Raw genomic sequence first — 17,429 nt, 5'->3', positions numbered from 1 at the left:
AATGTTATTTGTGAAATTACTTGTGAATTGTCTACCAGCTCTACAAGAATGTAAACTCCAAATTGCCAGGGACTTTGTTTACTGCTCTATTCCAGTACCTAACACAGTGTCTAACACATAGTAGATAGCAGTAATATTATTGAATAAAAGATGAAGTATGCTAAGTGTAGGAAAGTCTATCCAACCCAGCTCCTGACTTTGCAGATGAGTTAAAAGACACACAGCAGAGGTGAAGAGACTTGTAGCAGGAATGGGACCAGCCCAAGGTTTCTGGACGGTGGGCCTCTGATTTTTACCGTGCACCATCCTGCCCCCTGCTGCTTAACTTGTCAAGAATATGTAAGTGTTTCGAAAGGCACAGGTTCTTCCAGATAGAATTTCTTGCTTTCTGGATTTCACATTCTAAGGTTACATTTGAAAGATCTTTGTTTCTTGTGTTTTTCAACTTAAAAAAAAAAAAAAAAAAGATAGTTTCTTTATTGAAGAGAAAACCAAACAGATTTTGCCTTTTCTTTAAGCATTAAAACCATTATAAGACTACAACTCAGTAGGAAAACAAAACAAAACAAAACTCCAAAACCTGATTTAAAAATTGGCAAATGACTTGAACTTCATTTCTCCAAAGAAAACATACAAATGGCCAATAGTATATGAAAAAATGTTCAATACCGTTAACTATCAGAGACATGCAAATCAAAACTACAGTGAGACATCACCTCACACCTGTTAGGATGGCTATTATTTAAAAAATAAGATAAGTGTTGGTGAGGTTGTGGAGAAATTGCAACCCTTGTACCCTGTTGGCATGAATGTAAAATAGTACAACAGCAGTGGAAAAAATGATATGGAGATTCCTAAAAAAATTAAAATACAACTACCATATGATCCAGCAATCCCACTCCTGGGTATATATCCAAAGTAATTGAAATTAGGACCTTGAAGAGATCTCTGCACTCATTTGTTTTGTACACTGTAGCATTATTAAATAGCCAAGATATGGAAACATCTCAAATGTTCATTGACAGATGAATGGATAAAGAAAATGATGCACATAGGTATAATGGAATATTCAGCCTTAAGAAAGAAGGAAATCTTGCTATATGTTACAACATATACAACCTGGAAGATGTTATGTTAAGCAAATCATAGGAGGACAAATAATGCTGGATTCTATTTGTATGAGGTATCTAAAATAGTCAAACTCATAGAAGCAGAGAATATGAGTTGCCAGAGACTAGAGGTGGGAGAAATGGAGAGCTGTAGTTCAACAGGTATAAGTTTGAGTTATGCTAGATGAGTAAATTCTAGAGATCTGCTGTACAATATAGTGCTTATAATTAACATTATTGTGTACTTCAGAATTTGTTAAAAGGATAGATGTCACGTTAAATGTTCTTGCCACAAAGAAATAAACTATCATTCCTCCCCTCCCCCCAAGAAATGACACAAGGAAACTCTGGGAGGTGATGGATATGTCTGTTTCCTTGAGTGTGGTGATGGTATACAGGAGCTTTCGTATGTCAAATTCATCAACTTGTACATATTAAATAGATGTAGGTTCTTGTGTCTCAATTATACCTCAATAAAGCTGTTCAAAGCCCATCACAAAACAACATGATACCTTCAACCTGGGGTTCTGGTGACCAAAATGAAGGTAATGATGATGACAAATGATTTAATAAATTTATCACCCTCTGGGGCACCTACCTCCCCGGGCTGCTGGCATTGCTCAGAGCTTATGTCTGTCTGTTCTGAATATGTACTTATATGATTGTTGAGAGAATGAGAGAAAAGTACAAATAATATGTGAATATTGATAGTCATCTAGTACAGAAGCTAATTGGATTGTGAACTCTTGGAAGTCAGAGGGTTTTTGTTGTTGTTTTGGCAGGCACATGTCTTAGATGTAGCAGACTCTAAAAAGATGTCTGTTGAATTTAACCAATTTACTTGTCATGGGACTTGATCTACTCATTATGGTGTTTAAATAAACTAAAACATACTTTTCTAGATAAATATTCAAAATATCAACTTCAAATAAGGTAAAATGCTCATCTGTTCATATGTCACAGTACATCTATCTCACAAAAGATCTGTTAATTAGAATAAGAACAAAATAGGTTATTTTGTTAACCACTTAACAAAATTCAATTTTATTTAGAATAGGTTATTTTGTTGGATATTGTAGGCAACTGGACAGACAAGGGAAAGCAGCTATATGTGCTGTAGTTTGTGTATTTCTTTATCAGAAGAGAAGAATCCACTCACTGATGCATAATAACAGTCATGACCTCAGACTAGCTCTATTCTTTGCCAGTGTGTGGTTTGGGACTTATGGGAAGTGTTTGCTGTTGTTACAGGTGACAACGCAAACTTCAAACATCGCTATTCCCTTTGACCAGCACAAACAGAAACCAGGTTTACTCCTAAGCCTCATCTGAGGAACAGGCTCCCAGTGACGCCAAGCCCTTCGCTCTGATTATTCCAGACTTTAGCCCTCTTGATTAAGTCATTCTGGGAGCAACTGAAGAAGTTCTACATATGTTTTAGAAATTACAGGTAAACTATATATATATTTTTCTCCTTGCCTTTTGTTTTTGGTAGGGAATGGTAATTAAAATTTTAAGTTTTATAATTAGGTTTTTATAAGGGAGGATAGCTAACTTTTATTTAAATGTGGAAGATTGTTTAACGGTGTAGGAAATATGCCAAAGATGGTAAAGAAAGCAGGAAAGCCCTGAGCTAAATAATTTTTAATCTTGGTTGCTGTGTGGAATGTGAGTGAACTTATTTTTCTTGCAGGGACATTTTTGCAGATGTTTCTAAGGTATTCTAGCTTTGAGAGGTTTGGACAATTGCCTTCAAGTTCAATAGCCTGTGGGCCACACATCAGACTTGGGATTTGATCCCTAAAGCCCTGGGGGACCCTTGGAGGGTGTTAGGCAGAGGAATAATATGACCACTCTTAAGTTTTAGATATAATAACTGACATTTATTAACTGTGGAAGCAAACGGGAAAGAGGCTCACAGTGGGACAGGACCAGATGGATGCCTGAAGACCAGTTAGGAGGCTATTGAGACAGTCTGATGCGAGATGACTATTGGGGATGAGAAGGGCCAGATCAAAGAATATGAAAAGAATGTTTAAAACATGAGATGGAGTGGGGATACATTCAGGGACTTAGTTCCCAAATGGGAGAAGCAGGAGTTTAATGTGGCTCTGTGGTTTCTAACTTGAATGACATTAATTTCTCATATACTTTCATTTTCAATTTTTCATGTTCAATTATTAACATTCAAGCTGCAAACATATTCCTAGTCTGCAGAACAAGTAAGTTGAAAGGAGAAGCTATGGGGGCATCATGGCAAGAACACAGGATGTGGAGTCGGAAGGTGTAGGTCTGAGCTGGAACCCGGCTCCTCCCCGGTGTGGGTGCCTCATAGCTCCTCACACTCTGTAAACTAGTGCTACACAACATGAATATTCTTATCTTAGATTTCTTTGCTTACCAGTTCCAGTGGAAGTTTGTTTTCATTTCCAGTAAGTTAATAGCTGTTCTGATTGCTGTGGAGCTGGATGGAGCATTAGTGATCCACCAAGTCCTGGCTCATTTCAGATGTGAGACAGGCCAGAAGTCTTAGAGTAGATGCCGGGGCAGTGCTGGTGAGAAACTCCGTTCCTAACTCACCTAACTCACTATGTTCACCTGACACACTCCCCAACCCTAGGAACGGCACCGGTCCCTAAGGTTTCTACATGGAGGCCATATTGTGTAGTGGTTCAGAACACCTGCTCCAAGTCCACGCTGTGCGAGTTCTTTCACCTCTCTCTCCTGTTTCCAAAACCTGTATATTGGGAATGATAATGGCAGGGCTGTGTAAAGCCACCACATACTGTGCTTAGTATTTTGTGAGTACTCAATATATAAAGAAATAGATGTTATTTGTTCTGGGTGTGGCATGCTGTCCATCATTGTCCGTGCCGGGAGACCCACACAGCCTGTGGCACATTTGGTGTCATATCTGTGGGGGTGGCAGGATTATGTGGGACTAGCACTGGAGCTTCCACATGGAGATATAGGCATGTGGCTGGCTGTCATAGACCCCTCAGCATCCAAGACAGGGCCACTTTTCAGCCTCAGGAAGTGTGATACACCATTTGGATGCCAGAGAGACCATGGTGATTGGGGGGAGGGACAGTCAGCCAGATTTGAGCAGTGGGTGGCATCACTGGGGTGAACCATGATTCGCTGGGAGACATGACTCCTCAGAAGAGGGTCTGTCAGCCTGGCCCCACAGACTGAAAAACAAATTGAACAAAAGCTTCTACTACTTAAAGCTTCTTAAGTCCTCAACCTACTTATTCATTTGGTATATTTGAAATTCATGGCATAATACTTTCACAAGAATATACTATGAAACCACATTCTCTTCTTTTTGGCCAACCAGAATTTATGTATTTAAATTTTTCAGTATACATTCTGAGTAAACTCAAAGTGATTTGCTAAATTATTTGCCATTGTCACCATAGCAATAGGTGTTTAAGTTTCTGCTTGTATTTACTTTATTTAATATCTTAGAATCATTTAATAACAACATACCATAAAAGCCAGATGGCACCCTTGGAAACTTGTGAACACAATGAAGACTTGGGCATTACCACAGCTGAAGGATTCCTTCAGTATAAGAAAATACTTTAGAAGTTTGGCAGGCATGACTTCGCTGGGCAAGTCATACAGAAACCACAGCTGGCTTTTAAAAAAATAAGTTGTGGCTTTTCAAGTGATTAATTGTCAGAGTGTGTAAACACTGGCCATTGAATTTGTTCCAGGTTGAATTACTTAGTCACAAAAGAATTTTAGTAACTATCAAACAGCAAAAAGATCAATAATAAATGTTGCTAGGACATTCTACAAATAAATTTCTACTTGCTATGCATGGATGATGAATATCATATTTTAATTAATTATATATCGTGATAATTTATGAATTAATACCACAATATCATACATACCATAATTATACTCAAATAATGGAAATCTACTCAAATAAATGAAATAAATTTTGGTTATTCTTTGAGAAGGTATTTCAAAATTTTTGTAGCATTTCAGGGACATTAATATCAATATCACTTATTACAACAAAGTAGTATAGTGACAGAAGGTGTCTGAGATTGGCTGTTGAATGAATGGATGCTCTCCTAATTTGTCTAGGGAAACATGATATGGTGATAGTTAATATTAAGTAATTAAAGATGAATCTTAAAAAAATTCAGCCGCTTTTCTATTACTCAAGTGACTCAAAACTCAGAATTTCAAATTTCTTGTCTTAGTTGTGTTCATATGTGAAACTAGTAAATACGGATATAACATTTTTAATTAAAAAAAGAAGACTGATTGATGATTTTTTTTTTTAATTGCATGCCTCACATCTGAAGTTATCTGATGTCTCAGAAAAGGCATCCCTGAAGAGCATATTGAAATGGTAACATTTGTCCATGATTGCTTTTTTTAAAAAAATTGCATGATTCACCTGTGAAGTTACCTGATGTCTCAGAGAAGGTATCCCTGAAGAGCATATCAAAATGATAACATTTGTTCATGATCTATAAACCAGTCTCTAGAATAAGTGAAAAGAAACATTTTTTAGTAATATTAGGGTTGGTGAAGTATTACTATAAATTTATAATTATTATCTAAGCTTTCAATATTAATTGATCAAAAAAGCATTGTTGTTGATGCTTTTTCAGATGGCATCTTCTTCAGCATTGAAGAGAAAAGCAGTTTTCCAAAGGTCTTTGCAGGTCCCTAAGAGAGTTCTGTTCAAAGACACAAGGCCAGGCAAATGCCTTCTAATTCTACAGACTTTGCCCTGAATGGGTAATGCAGATGCTGGTCAACTAGGCTGGTCATATGCAGGCTCCTGGTCTGCTCAAGTCCTGCAACAATTGTGGTCTCTTTCCCTTCCGTGTAGATCCTATTATCTGCTCCTTAAGTCTTACTACTCTGATAGGAAAGGAAATCAAATATAGAGAAAGAAAGCAAAACATGATTACTTTCTCCTTAAGGCCCAGAACAGAAGGGCCAGTGCTCAGGCTTGGTTCTGGCTACTAGGTGTCTTCCTAAGGAGATCTGAAATTGGGAACAGACCGAGAGGGATACTGGGAAGCTGGATTCCTGAGACATACTCGCTAGTCAGATGGATCCTCTCAAAGAGAATGTCAATGCAGAGGTGTCATTCACCTCCCTGAGTCTCCATTTCCATAAATGTGATGCAGATAAAATACCTCTTTTACAGGGTTTTTAGATATTTAAGAGCCCAGCACATTTTAAATGTCTTACAAATGTTGTTGTTGTTATTATTATTATTATTATTATTAACACCCAAATCTTCACACCTTGGCTCCAAGACCCATACATTTGTCTAACAAATGGAAATAGCAGGAAAGGACAAATCTATAAGAAGTAATGCTGGTTATTCCAGTAGAAATGTGAGTAAATTCATCCCAGGAAGATCTACCTCAAGTTATGTTGATGTGACAGATATGGTGGTCCATGGTGTTCCTCACAGAAATGATGACTCTCCCTAGAACATTCTAGTCCAGGTCTCTTGTGGGTGGGGCTTGCAGCTTTCATCCTCGTGCTCATATTTGTGATGCCAGGAGTGTCAGGACTGGTCAACTCAGGGAACAGATATCATTCGAGAGACTTACAGCAGTGGTCCTCAACCTCTGGAGGCCTGTTTTTTTAATGTAGACTTTTTTGCTAGAAGGATCTCTCCCATTTTGTCATTACAGGGTCTGATGGTGACATTAAAATAAATGCCATCATTTATGGGACACCAGACACCTGGCACATTTTATGATCAAGGGGTGGGGCATGGCTCTGGAGCCAAGGCCTGGCTTGGGTTGGAAACATAGATCTACTTCATAGTACAAACGTGGGCAAGTTACCCAAGCTCACTAAGCTGTTGTTTACTTCTTGGTAAAACAGGGAGAGTAGTAGTATTGACCTCAGAAGAAAGGAGTGCTCAATAAGCAGTAACTATCACCACCATCTCATGAAATCTTAGTGATTATTGTGTTAGTCCCACTTCACAGACCACGAAACAGGCTCAGAAATTTAGCTGAACTCAACACACTCACTGAATAAGTGGAGGGGCTGTGCTTCAGGGTTAAAAGAGGATGGTAGCCACTTTTACTAGAAACCACAGAAGTCTGTTTTTCCCAAGTTATGAACATTATCCATTTTGAACAAGACTTTATTTGACTGGAAGCCCAGCATGGCTAACCACTTCCTTGTGATGGGAAGTCCTGTGCATCTTCTAGTCCAGTCTCCTTGAAGACAGGAAGAGCTCTGAGAAGCCAGCAGTGCTTGCAAATGTGTTGATTCGTCTAACATGTGAGTGGTCATCTGAGGGATCAGCAGGAAGGGGACATGAGGGAATCTCCACCTTCTCAGGTGGGACATGTTAACAGATATGTGTGTATCAAGTGGATTTACAGGTTGCAGAGAATTTCTGTGGAGTATGAGCTCTTAGATTTATCTTGGAAATAAGAGTTCTTACTGTGATCCACTCAGTGTGCGAGGTCCTAGGAAGATTGCAGTGTACAAAACAGATGGGCCCACTCATGGAGCTGGCCTGCAAGCAGCTAATAGTTTAGCAGGCCCTACTCTACATTGTAGAGTAGGTCCTCGATGTCATTTCTTTTTTTTCTTTTTTAAATTTTATTTTATTAAATTTATTGGGGTGACAATTATTAGTAAAATTACATAGATTTCAGGTGTACAATTCTGTATTACATCATCTATAAATCCCATTGTGTGTTCACCACCCAGAGCTCGATGTCATTTCATTAAAATGTTGAAATGTGTAGGAACTTGACTTGTTTATATCAATTAGCTTACGGTAAAATTGGTTTTGTTATATGTCATTTTGCTTAAAGTCATAGGACTTATCGATGATGTTAAGTGAGAACTTACCGTACTGGTCCATTAACTTTGTAGGGATTCTACCCAGACATCAGGGTTGCCTCGTTCTTCCCTACATGTGCATGGTAGGAGAGACTTCACAAAGATCATCAACAGAAGACATGTAGTTAAGGGTTTGAGAGAAACACTGTCCTTCACTGTTACTCTCTGGGGAGCCTGGTGTGGAGGGCCCTGGGCTCTAGACTGACCTGATTGCTCAGAGTTGTTCAGAGTCTTGCGTCTTGTTGGGTGTATACCTTCTATATTAGTGTCCTAAGGCTGCCCTAACAAAGCACCACAGACTGGGTGGTTTAAGCAACAGAAATTTGTTCTCTCACAGTTCTGGAGGCTAGGAGTCCAAGATCAAGGTGTCAGCAGGATTGGCTCCTTCTGAGAGCTATGAGAGAAAATCTGTTCCATGCCTGGTATTTGCTGGCAATATTTGGTGTTTCTTGGCTTGTAGAAGCATAACCCTAATCTCTGCCATCATCTTGCATGGCATTCTTTGTGTGTGTGTGTGTGTGTGTGTGTGTGTATCCAAATTTCCCCTTTTTATAAGGATAAAAGTCATATTGGATTAGAGGTCCACCCTACTCCAGTATGAACTTATCTTGACTAATTATATCTGCAACAACACTATTTCCAAATAAGGTCACCTTTTGAGGCACTGTGAGTTAGGCCTTCAACATATGATTTTTTGGCGTGGACACTATTCAACCAAATACACATTCTCTTTTCCTAACAATAATCTTTAACTCCTCTCAACACCAACTTACTCAATGTTGTTCTGCGGATATGAGAGGGAGACAGGGAAACTTAAATGCCTGCTTCAGAAGACACTGAGCTTACTACCCTAGGCTATTCTAGAGGTAGGTCAGGACGCTCAAGTTTATTAATAGATCCTCTGCATTCCTCTTTCTAAATCACTCAAAGGACACGTCACATTTCTTCTGGCTGTGCTCCACCCCACCCGTTTCCTTCTCTGCCTGAGGGAAAGACTGGCCAGAACCGGTGCTTGTCAGATCAAAGCCATTTAATTTAGAATCTCCACCTGGTAGTTGCTTTATTCCAGCCTTTCTTCTTATGAGTTGTCTTAACTCAGTTCCTTTTCTCCTGTTTGAGCTGTGGTTTTCTAACCTGAGGTGAGCCTTATAAAGAGCCATAGCTGATCTCAGAGCCACTTCCAACCCCAGGGCTTCCATTCTACCGTGTTTCCCCCAAAATAAGACCTGGTCTTATTAAGTTTTGCTCCAAAAGATGCATGAGGGCTTATGTTTAGGGGATGTCATCCTGAAAAATCATGCTAGGGCTTATTTTCCAGTTAGGTCTTATTTTTGGGGAAACATGGTATTTATCTGAACGTGAAATAAAGGAAAATATAAGAGGTTTAATGTTGATAAATTATTTACAAAAAGCTCAAACCAGCAATTACTACAAGCCACAGAGACAAAACACGTTACAGCGCCAGGTAATGTGTGCTGAATTAGATATAACAGAGTAGAAGGAAGGGTTTTTGGGATCTGATGCTCACGGTGGGGAGTGCTAGCTGAAGTAAGTGGTGAACGCAAAATGCTCAGAGGCTCATACTGGTCCAACCCCAGTGCCAGGTCAGGAAATGACCAATTTGCCTGCTTGTCCTGATTGTAGCTTTGGACTCACCCTTAGCCCTGGATGTTCTTGATTTGAATACCTGTAGCTCAAAAGGCAATCTGACTTTTGCTTCAACAAAGACAAATCTTAAAGGAAAAACTCTTCAATATAGGCAATTATTTTAGCTCCTTACACCTAAATGCCTATTTGACATATTTTGCCAAACTTTCCTTTAGTCACAAAACATACTATTGTTACTCATCACTTAAGGTCTTTAGACCTACAGAGGGATGCTTACACTTCCAAATTAACATGAGTATCAATATCTCAGCAATTTTTTTATAGTCTCAGATCCAAATATGTTTCGGGAAACTACAAAGTCTTTATTTTTACAGCATAATTCAAAGCTTATCAAAGTTATAGGTATTTCACTTATTGTCAAGAGGCTTCCTAAGGAAAAGTAAAATAAAAATATAGGCATGTAGGTTTTACTTTTTAATAAGTAGAATTCAGAAGGAAAAATGTTCCTACTGGTTTTGAGTTAATCATTTTCAGTGTAATGGTCTTTGAATGTAATAAGCAATGGGAAGCTAGACCTCACTTTGTAGATTCAGAAAAAAATGTACCACTCTGTGTGGGAGAAGAATTAACACAAAGTGGATTTGAGAATGTTTCATAACACTTCAGGTCCTCTAAGGGATTTCTGTAAAATCTTTAGAAGAAATGTTTATGGTTGGTATGACCTATTTGTAATTACTTCATTAGATCAGACATTGTCCAAATACCCAAACTATTTATTTTCTTGTCTGTATGTGTGTATTGGCGGTGGGGGAGGAGGAGGGAGATTTATTTCTAGCCTAGTGCCCAGCACATAGTGGGTGCTACTCTCAGATAATTTTGGCTGAACACAACTGAAACATGAAATATAGACAACTATATTTCTTTCTTATTAAAAAATATGAAGATACAGTCCAAGGCTGGTAAGATGCATCTACAACTGTAAGACCCATGATTCTTTGATCTTTTTACTCTGCTACAAATGGCTACCATTCCCAAAGCCACCGCAGGGTCCAAATGGTTTTAGGAACTTCAGCCTTTGAGCTATATTTTAGAACAGAAAGGAGGAAGAAGAGAACAAAAAAGGAGCCCTTCACTATTCAGGTGTCTTTTTGAAAAAACTATACAGCACTACTGCCTCCAGCTTGGTGGTTAGAGCAGTGACATCATCACAGGTGGCTGCAACAAAGACTGGGAAATGTGCTTGGCTTACAAAAAAATTAAAATGCTGTTATTAAAAAGAAGGAAAGAATAGATATTAAGATACAGCTAGCAATCCTTTCTATATGGTTCAAAAAATACTTGTTGAATTGAATTGTATCAATTGGCAGAACTGGTGTTCATGAGATATTTTGTTGATTGATCTTCTCATGATAAACTGGGTAGGAAGATTTCATACATCACAATGTGATTCACATGGGACTCGGGAGAGAGAACGCTGGTCCTGAACACAACTTGGGCTGAACTTGACTTACAGTGGCCAAAGACATTAAAATCCTGGTGCTCTTCTATCCTTCAGGGAGTTGGGTGTGGCCATGAATAGTATCAGACAAATACTTTCAAGTTCCATAAGGTGAAAATCAAGTGCTCTGATGATGAATGAACCATTTGAAGACCTCTCCAGTTACCTCTATATAGTTAATACATAGAATGAAACCTGGGGAAGACTACAGTTTCCTCATGAATTCAGGAATCATTGACATTATAAGTGGCTCCCAGCACTTAGTTTCTGTGTGATGGAGAATAAGTTATTTAACAACATTAAGCTCCAGTTTCCTCATCTTTAAAGTGAGGACAATAAAAGTCCCTACTTTCCTGGGCTGTTGTGAGGCTTAAGAAATGAATGTAAAGAGCTTTGCTCAGTGCCTGGAACATTCTAAATACTCAATAAATATTAACAGTAATTATTAATAATGCAAAGAGCAGAACCAAAGTCTTAAAAGTTATGTGGAAAATACAACATCCCAAATGCCTTCATTCCTGGGTTGTCTTGAGGGAGGTAAGGAGAAAGCTGGTACACATCACAATATTAATCCTTGCAGAATGTTGTCATAATTTGTCAGAAACCAATTTAATAAGTATTTAGTGTTCTGTGTATCTTTCCTTTTGTATAGATTGGAGTATTTGTCCAACTGTTCTTAATTATTTTCAAACAAATAAACAAACAGAACACACCTTCTCATAGGAACCTAATGATCAAAACATGTTGAAAAGTAAAATGGGTTTTATGATGTAGGTTAAATAATAAATACTGATTTATAAATTCTGTTTTCAGCCTGCTAGACTCCATTTTTTAAATAGAAAACAGAAATAATGCCACTAGGTCCAACAGAAATCTAAATATAACTGAAGTTTGGAAGTGACTCATGATGTGAGTCTTGAAAGATAGAATTCCTTTGAAACGTGTGCTACTGCAGCTGCTGTGAACATTACCTCCTCAGCCTTGTGTGGCCTTAACGGTCTGTGACTGGCGGCTGTCTCTGTACTACAGAGGACATGTTTGCTGTTGTTTGCCAGCCCTCTATTCTCCCCTTCCTGGCTGCCTAGACTTCCCTTTCCTTAGATTATGGTCGGACTGTGAGAGCTTTGCGCTGGTCCTGCTTGGAACATGCACACCGCCCCCTCCCACCCCACCTTTATTTGTTGGGGTGCTAATTCCTCACCCCCGTTCCTGTCTCTCTTTAAACCTTGTTTGCTCATGGAAGTCTCCCCTGGCCCACAGACTAGTCTAATTTTCCCAGGGTAGGCTCGGCATTTCCACAGCGCACGTCACATTTGTAATTAGTTGTTTACACCGGCTCTTTCCTGGGAGACTTGAATACTGGGTCACAGAGATTGTGTCTTTCTGTTCCTGACTGTCCCATGCCCAGCCTGGTGCGGGACACATAATAGTTTCTTAATGAATATTGGTTCGTTGTCTGAGAGATGCAGCCCCTCCCCTCCCATTACTATAGATAGGTTCCTAGGGCCAAATGTGGACTCAGCTTCTGGATAGCCCATGCCTTTATGAAACCACAGGTGTTAGGCCTGAGGGGCCAGTGAGATCAATTGTTTCACTCCGTTCTTTTTCAAACGAGGCAACAATAGTAGTTTTCTAGGTGTGCCAACGTACCACAAACTGGGTGGTTTAGACAACAGAAATTTATTGTCTTACAGTTCTGGAGACTAGATGTCATGCAGGAACTCTGATCCCACTCTCCGCACAAGAACGCAGGACATGGTGAGACCAAAAAGGAACACCAACGGAGCCATAGATAGGGGAGTCATACCACTATATTCTTGCTGGCAGCTGGGTTGGAGACACAGGAAGCAGGAACCACGCAATCTGCAATCTGCCATCTTCTTCTCTGCCAACCAACCAACCAACCAACCAACCCCCCTAGCATAGCCACAGCAGTTATATTAGTGGATAATGGCTAACCAGTAACAGCTGATGGCCACCCAGCCACAGCGGATGGCCATCTGATTACAGCTGATGGCCATCTAATAACTGAGCCAGCACCTTTCCACATGAGGCTGAGAGCCTGGAAACTACTCCCTGGGACTCTCTCCCTACACTAGACGTCCAAGATCAAGGTGTCAGTAGGGCTGGTTCCTTCTGAGGTCTGTGAGGGAATGTTCTGTTCCTTGTCTCTTCCCCCAGTTTCAGGAATTGCAGTCTTTGGCATTTTGTGGCTTGTAGAAGCAGCACCTCAGTCTCTGCCTTCATCTTCAATGATATTTTCCTTAAGGGTATGTCAGTGTCCAAATTTCCTCTTTTTATAAGTACAGCAGTTGTATTGGGTTAAGGCCCACCAAAAGGATTTCATTTTAACTTGATCATCTGCAAAGACCCTGCTTCCAAGTAAGGTCACTGTGGGGACAGAGCGAGGAGTGCAGTTTCCGGGCTCTTGGCCTCATGTGGAAAGGTGCTGGCTCAGGTAGTAAATGGCCATCAACTGTGATTGGATGGCCATCAGCTGTGGCTAGTTGGCCGTCAGCTGTAACCAGTGAGCCATTGGCCACTAATATAACTGCCGTGGCTGCACTAGCAGCAAGTGGGAGCTAGCAAGAGCGGATTGCAGTTAGCAAGTGAGGTTCGTTAGCAGAGAGACGTGGACAGCAGGTTGCGGATAGTGTGGTTCCTGCTTCCTGTATCTCCAAACCAGCTGCCAGAGAGAATATAGTGGTATGACTCCCCTATCTATGGCTCCGTTGGTGTTCATTTTTGGCCTCACAATATCCTGTGTTCTTATGTGAGGAGCGGGACCAGAGACCCCGCATGACACCCTGCATGACAGTCACGTTTATGGGTACTGGGGGTTAGGACTTCAACATCTTTTGGGGGGTGCAGAATTTAGTTAATAACAATGACTAAGTTCATAACACATTGTCCTCTCTACTGAGAGATGATGCTACTTACCTACTAAATTCAGAACATAGGGGTTGTGTTATTTTCCCAGGTCTAATCTTTTTTTGTTATCCTTTGTAAGAATCACAAGACAGAGGAAAACCTGGGCCACTAAATAAGAGGTTGATTTGCTCAGGTAATGGAGCTTGTTTGCTCATTTTGGAAGATTATCTTCACATGGTGTTTTCCACTGACTGACATTAGACCCACTTGGCTGCATATCCACCGAGAAGCACGGTCACAAAAGTTCATTTATTCTCATGAATCAAACAATTATTTAGAGAAAGTGACTTTGTCAACAATTTAGTTAAAGTTACCCAACCTTTGAAATTAGAAGTAATTCAAGTTTTGCCACATATTAGCTGTGTGGCTCTAGGACAGTCACTTTATTATCTGGGTATCAGTACACTATCTGTAAAGTTCTGGCACTGGATAAGGTAACTTCTAAGGACGCTTCTGGATGTAAACGTTTTTGGATTATGTGGTTCATTTAGCATTGAAAGCAAAAAAGCGCTCTAAGGAATTGGGCTGTGCAAGTGAAAAAAAGAATCAATTATTGAAGCACTGTTCCTATTCATTTTCCTCAGTAGATACGAGGTGGTTCTAGCCTCGGCACAGAAGAGGGAGGCTTGGTCCTTGCCTTCATTTACTTTTATGTGCTCAATGTCTACTCCTTGCAAGTGATGGAACAGCATGTAGGACATCCTCTGTTAACAAGGCGCTATTCCCCTGGCTCATCCCAGTGATCACGCTCTGGTGGGTTTGTGGTGTTAGATTTCACATAGGTTGAATGTATCATTTTCATCCTCAAATAACTAATTTTCCAAAGAGTTATTTCTATGAGTGTCTGATAACATATTTAGGAACCAAATCAGAGTTTTAGTTACTTGTTACTTGTACAGCTGAGCCTTTGCTGTGTACATGCTCACTCTTTAAAATCTTGGCATAAGAAGTCCTGCTAATAATAGCATCTTTACTATAAATAGAGGTTTTTGAGATGCCTTCTCCTACTATTGTACTGCCTCTTACAATGCTCAATGTATCTTAATCCCTTTTCTTTATTTTGCCATGAAACTATGACCCTTGATTGTAGGGAGGATAGAAAATAGACCAGACATCTTAACCATGTTTGGATAAATCAGTCATCACCTTCTTTTTTCCAAGAAAAATGAGGCATGGTGGTTTGAGTGAGGCGTAGACTCTACTTTCCATTCAGTCTTTCCAAAGCAAACAGAAAAAAAGACGTAAATGCCTGTTAACTGTGCTGTGTCAGTTGTGTGGCATTTAGTTTTAAGGACACAACCATCATTATTTTGACATGAGATGGAGGTAAAACTGTCAGTGTTTTATCTCATCCAATATTGAGACCAAAAATAACCTCAGGAGAAAGAGAATTGATTAATACATTCAGTTCTAGTTTAATGTTTGCGAGGAATATAGATTTGATATGAAGCTAGGGAGGCAAGCTCTCAGTATAATAGCATTTCCCTCAAATTTAAGAATGCTTGGATTTACATTTAAATAGTATGTGATTCCAGAACTTTGCTTTTTCCAAAAAAAAAAAAGTCTCACTGAACAATGTTATAATGAGTCAAGGAGTGGATTTGCAGCAACATCACAGTCAATCATCAAAGTATTTTATCCCAACATTTTATATATATCAGTGCTATGTCTCAGTCACTAGGTTAAGTGTTGAGCATACATGATATCGCTTAAAGTAATAACCTTATTAGATGGGAATAACTCTAATTTATAGATGAAAATAATGTAGCATAGAGGGGGTTAAACAGTCTGCTCAAATTTATCCAATTAGGAACCTGTATACTTGGGATTCCAGCATGGAGCAGAACTATTTGACTCAAGCCCTGAGCTCTCTCCAAAAGCTCTTGTGTTCTATTAACAGGTCCCTGATTTGTGCAAATGCTGCTGTCACACAGATTTCCAGGTGTGAGATTCAGGTGACTAAAAAGACCTTGTTCAGACTGATTCCTACGGCATCATCAATCCAAGCCAGGCCAGTACTGGAGAATGATTTAAAATAGGCACCAAAGGGCATGCAGACATGAAAGAAACATAGTTCCTTAGAGTACTTTTAGGAGGATCCTGAAAGTGCACACCATCATTATGCTAAAAGGGAGAATTAAAATACCATGATAACACTATGAAATAATGCCATAAGGAGCCTAAGGAAGGCGAGATCCTGGTATGCAAAAGCTTCTCTGAACTCAGATACACATGTGGCTATTGATGGTGCTGGGTTACAACCCTGGATGAGAGGATAGGAAAGACCTATTAGAGGAAGGGGCACATGAGATGGGCCAGAAAGATGGTTAAGGTTTTCATAAAAAGAAATTTGAATGGGATCTGGCATTCCAAGAAGAGGGACTGATGAGAGTGGCATCACTTGGAATAAATATTGGGAAATGCAGCTCTAAGTTTGTAAGATTGGGGCCATGGAGTATGCCAGTCCAGGGATTTAAGACTCTCTAAGAAGCCTAGGAATGGGCTACAGTTAGTCTATGAAGTTTTATTTGAAACTTTAAGTATATGTCAATGTTTCAGTTATCTATTGCTGTAGAACAAACCACGCCAAAGCTAATTTAAAAACTAACTGACTTAAAAAAAAATTATCACATCTCGTGATCTTACAATCTAGGATGGCTCAGCCAGGAACTACAAATTTGTCCAGAAACCCACCTGGGTGTTTGGGGCCCTATCACCTATTTTCAGGCCTCCTTCATGTTTAGTGCTGAGAGTGTAAAGTAACAGCTAACGCCACTAAGGGGTTCCCCATCAAACCTAACTTTGGGGATATTTCCATAATTTACATTAAAACTCCTGTTGCTGTCCAGTATAGAACTTATATAAAAGAGTACACATCTTAAGGACCAGTTTGACTCAACAGAAGTAAGAACTTTCTTATATCTGGAACTGTCTAACTACGAGCTTTGTTGTAAACCATTGAGTCCTCCACTTTTAGATGAACTGAAGTAGCGGATACCATAACCGTGACTCAGATTCTGCTGAAGCAATTCCTTTATTGCAAGTGTCATGCGGGAGACCCTGCTCGCTGCGCCATTTGTCATGCAGGGAGGCCTGCGGGGTCTCTGCTCCCACTCCCCATACAAGAACGCAGGATATGGTGAGGCCAAAAAGGAACACCCGCGGAGCCATAGGTAGGGGAGTCATACCACTATATTCTCTCTGGCGGCACTATACTCTCACTGGAGGCTGGATCCACACTGTCCGCAAACCGCCATCCGCGCTTGCCAGCCCAGCCACCATCTTCTTGCTAGGCCCCATCTTCCTTCTCTCTTCTCTGCTAGCATAGCCACAGCAGTTATATTAGTGGCCAACGGCTCACTGGTTACAGCTGACGGCCAACTAGCCACAGCTGATGGCCATGCAATGACAGTTGGCCA

The 17,429-nt window shown here is 39.9% G+C and overlaps 1 protein-coding gene across 1 annotated transcript in view; it reads left to right on the top strand.

The window, feature by feature from the left end:
• The first annotated feature begins 2,416 nt into the window (after positions 1-2,416).
• Positions 2,417-17,429, top strand: part of RP1 (RP1 axonemal microtubule associated) — a 247,901-nt gene continuing 232,888 nt past the window's right edge. Inside the window, exon 1 of the mRNA XM_074318846.2 lies at positions 2,417-2,559. The gene's annotated coding sequence lies outside the window, so the exon portion shown is untranslated. The remainder of the gene's footprint in view (positions 2,560-17,429) is intronic.

This window comes from Rhinolophus sinicus, chromosome 7 (assembly GCF_057876585.1).
Source record: "Rhinolophus sinicus isolate RSI-liver-muscle chromosome 7, RSI-T2T, whole genome shotgun sequence".
NCBI lineage: Eukaryota > Metazoa > Chordata > Mammalia > Chiroptera > Rhinolophidae > Rhinolophus > Rhinolophus sinicus.
This window is presented reverse-complemented; position numbering and strand designations above follow the sequence as displayed.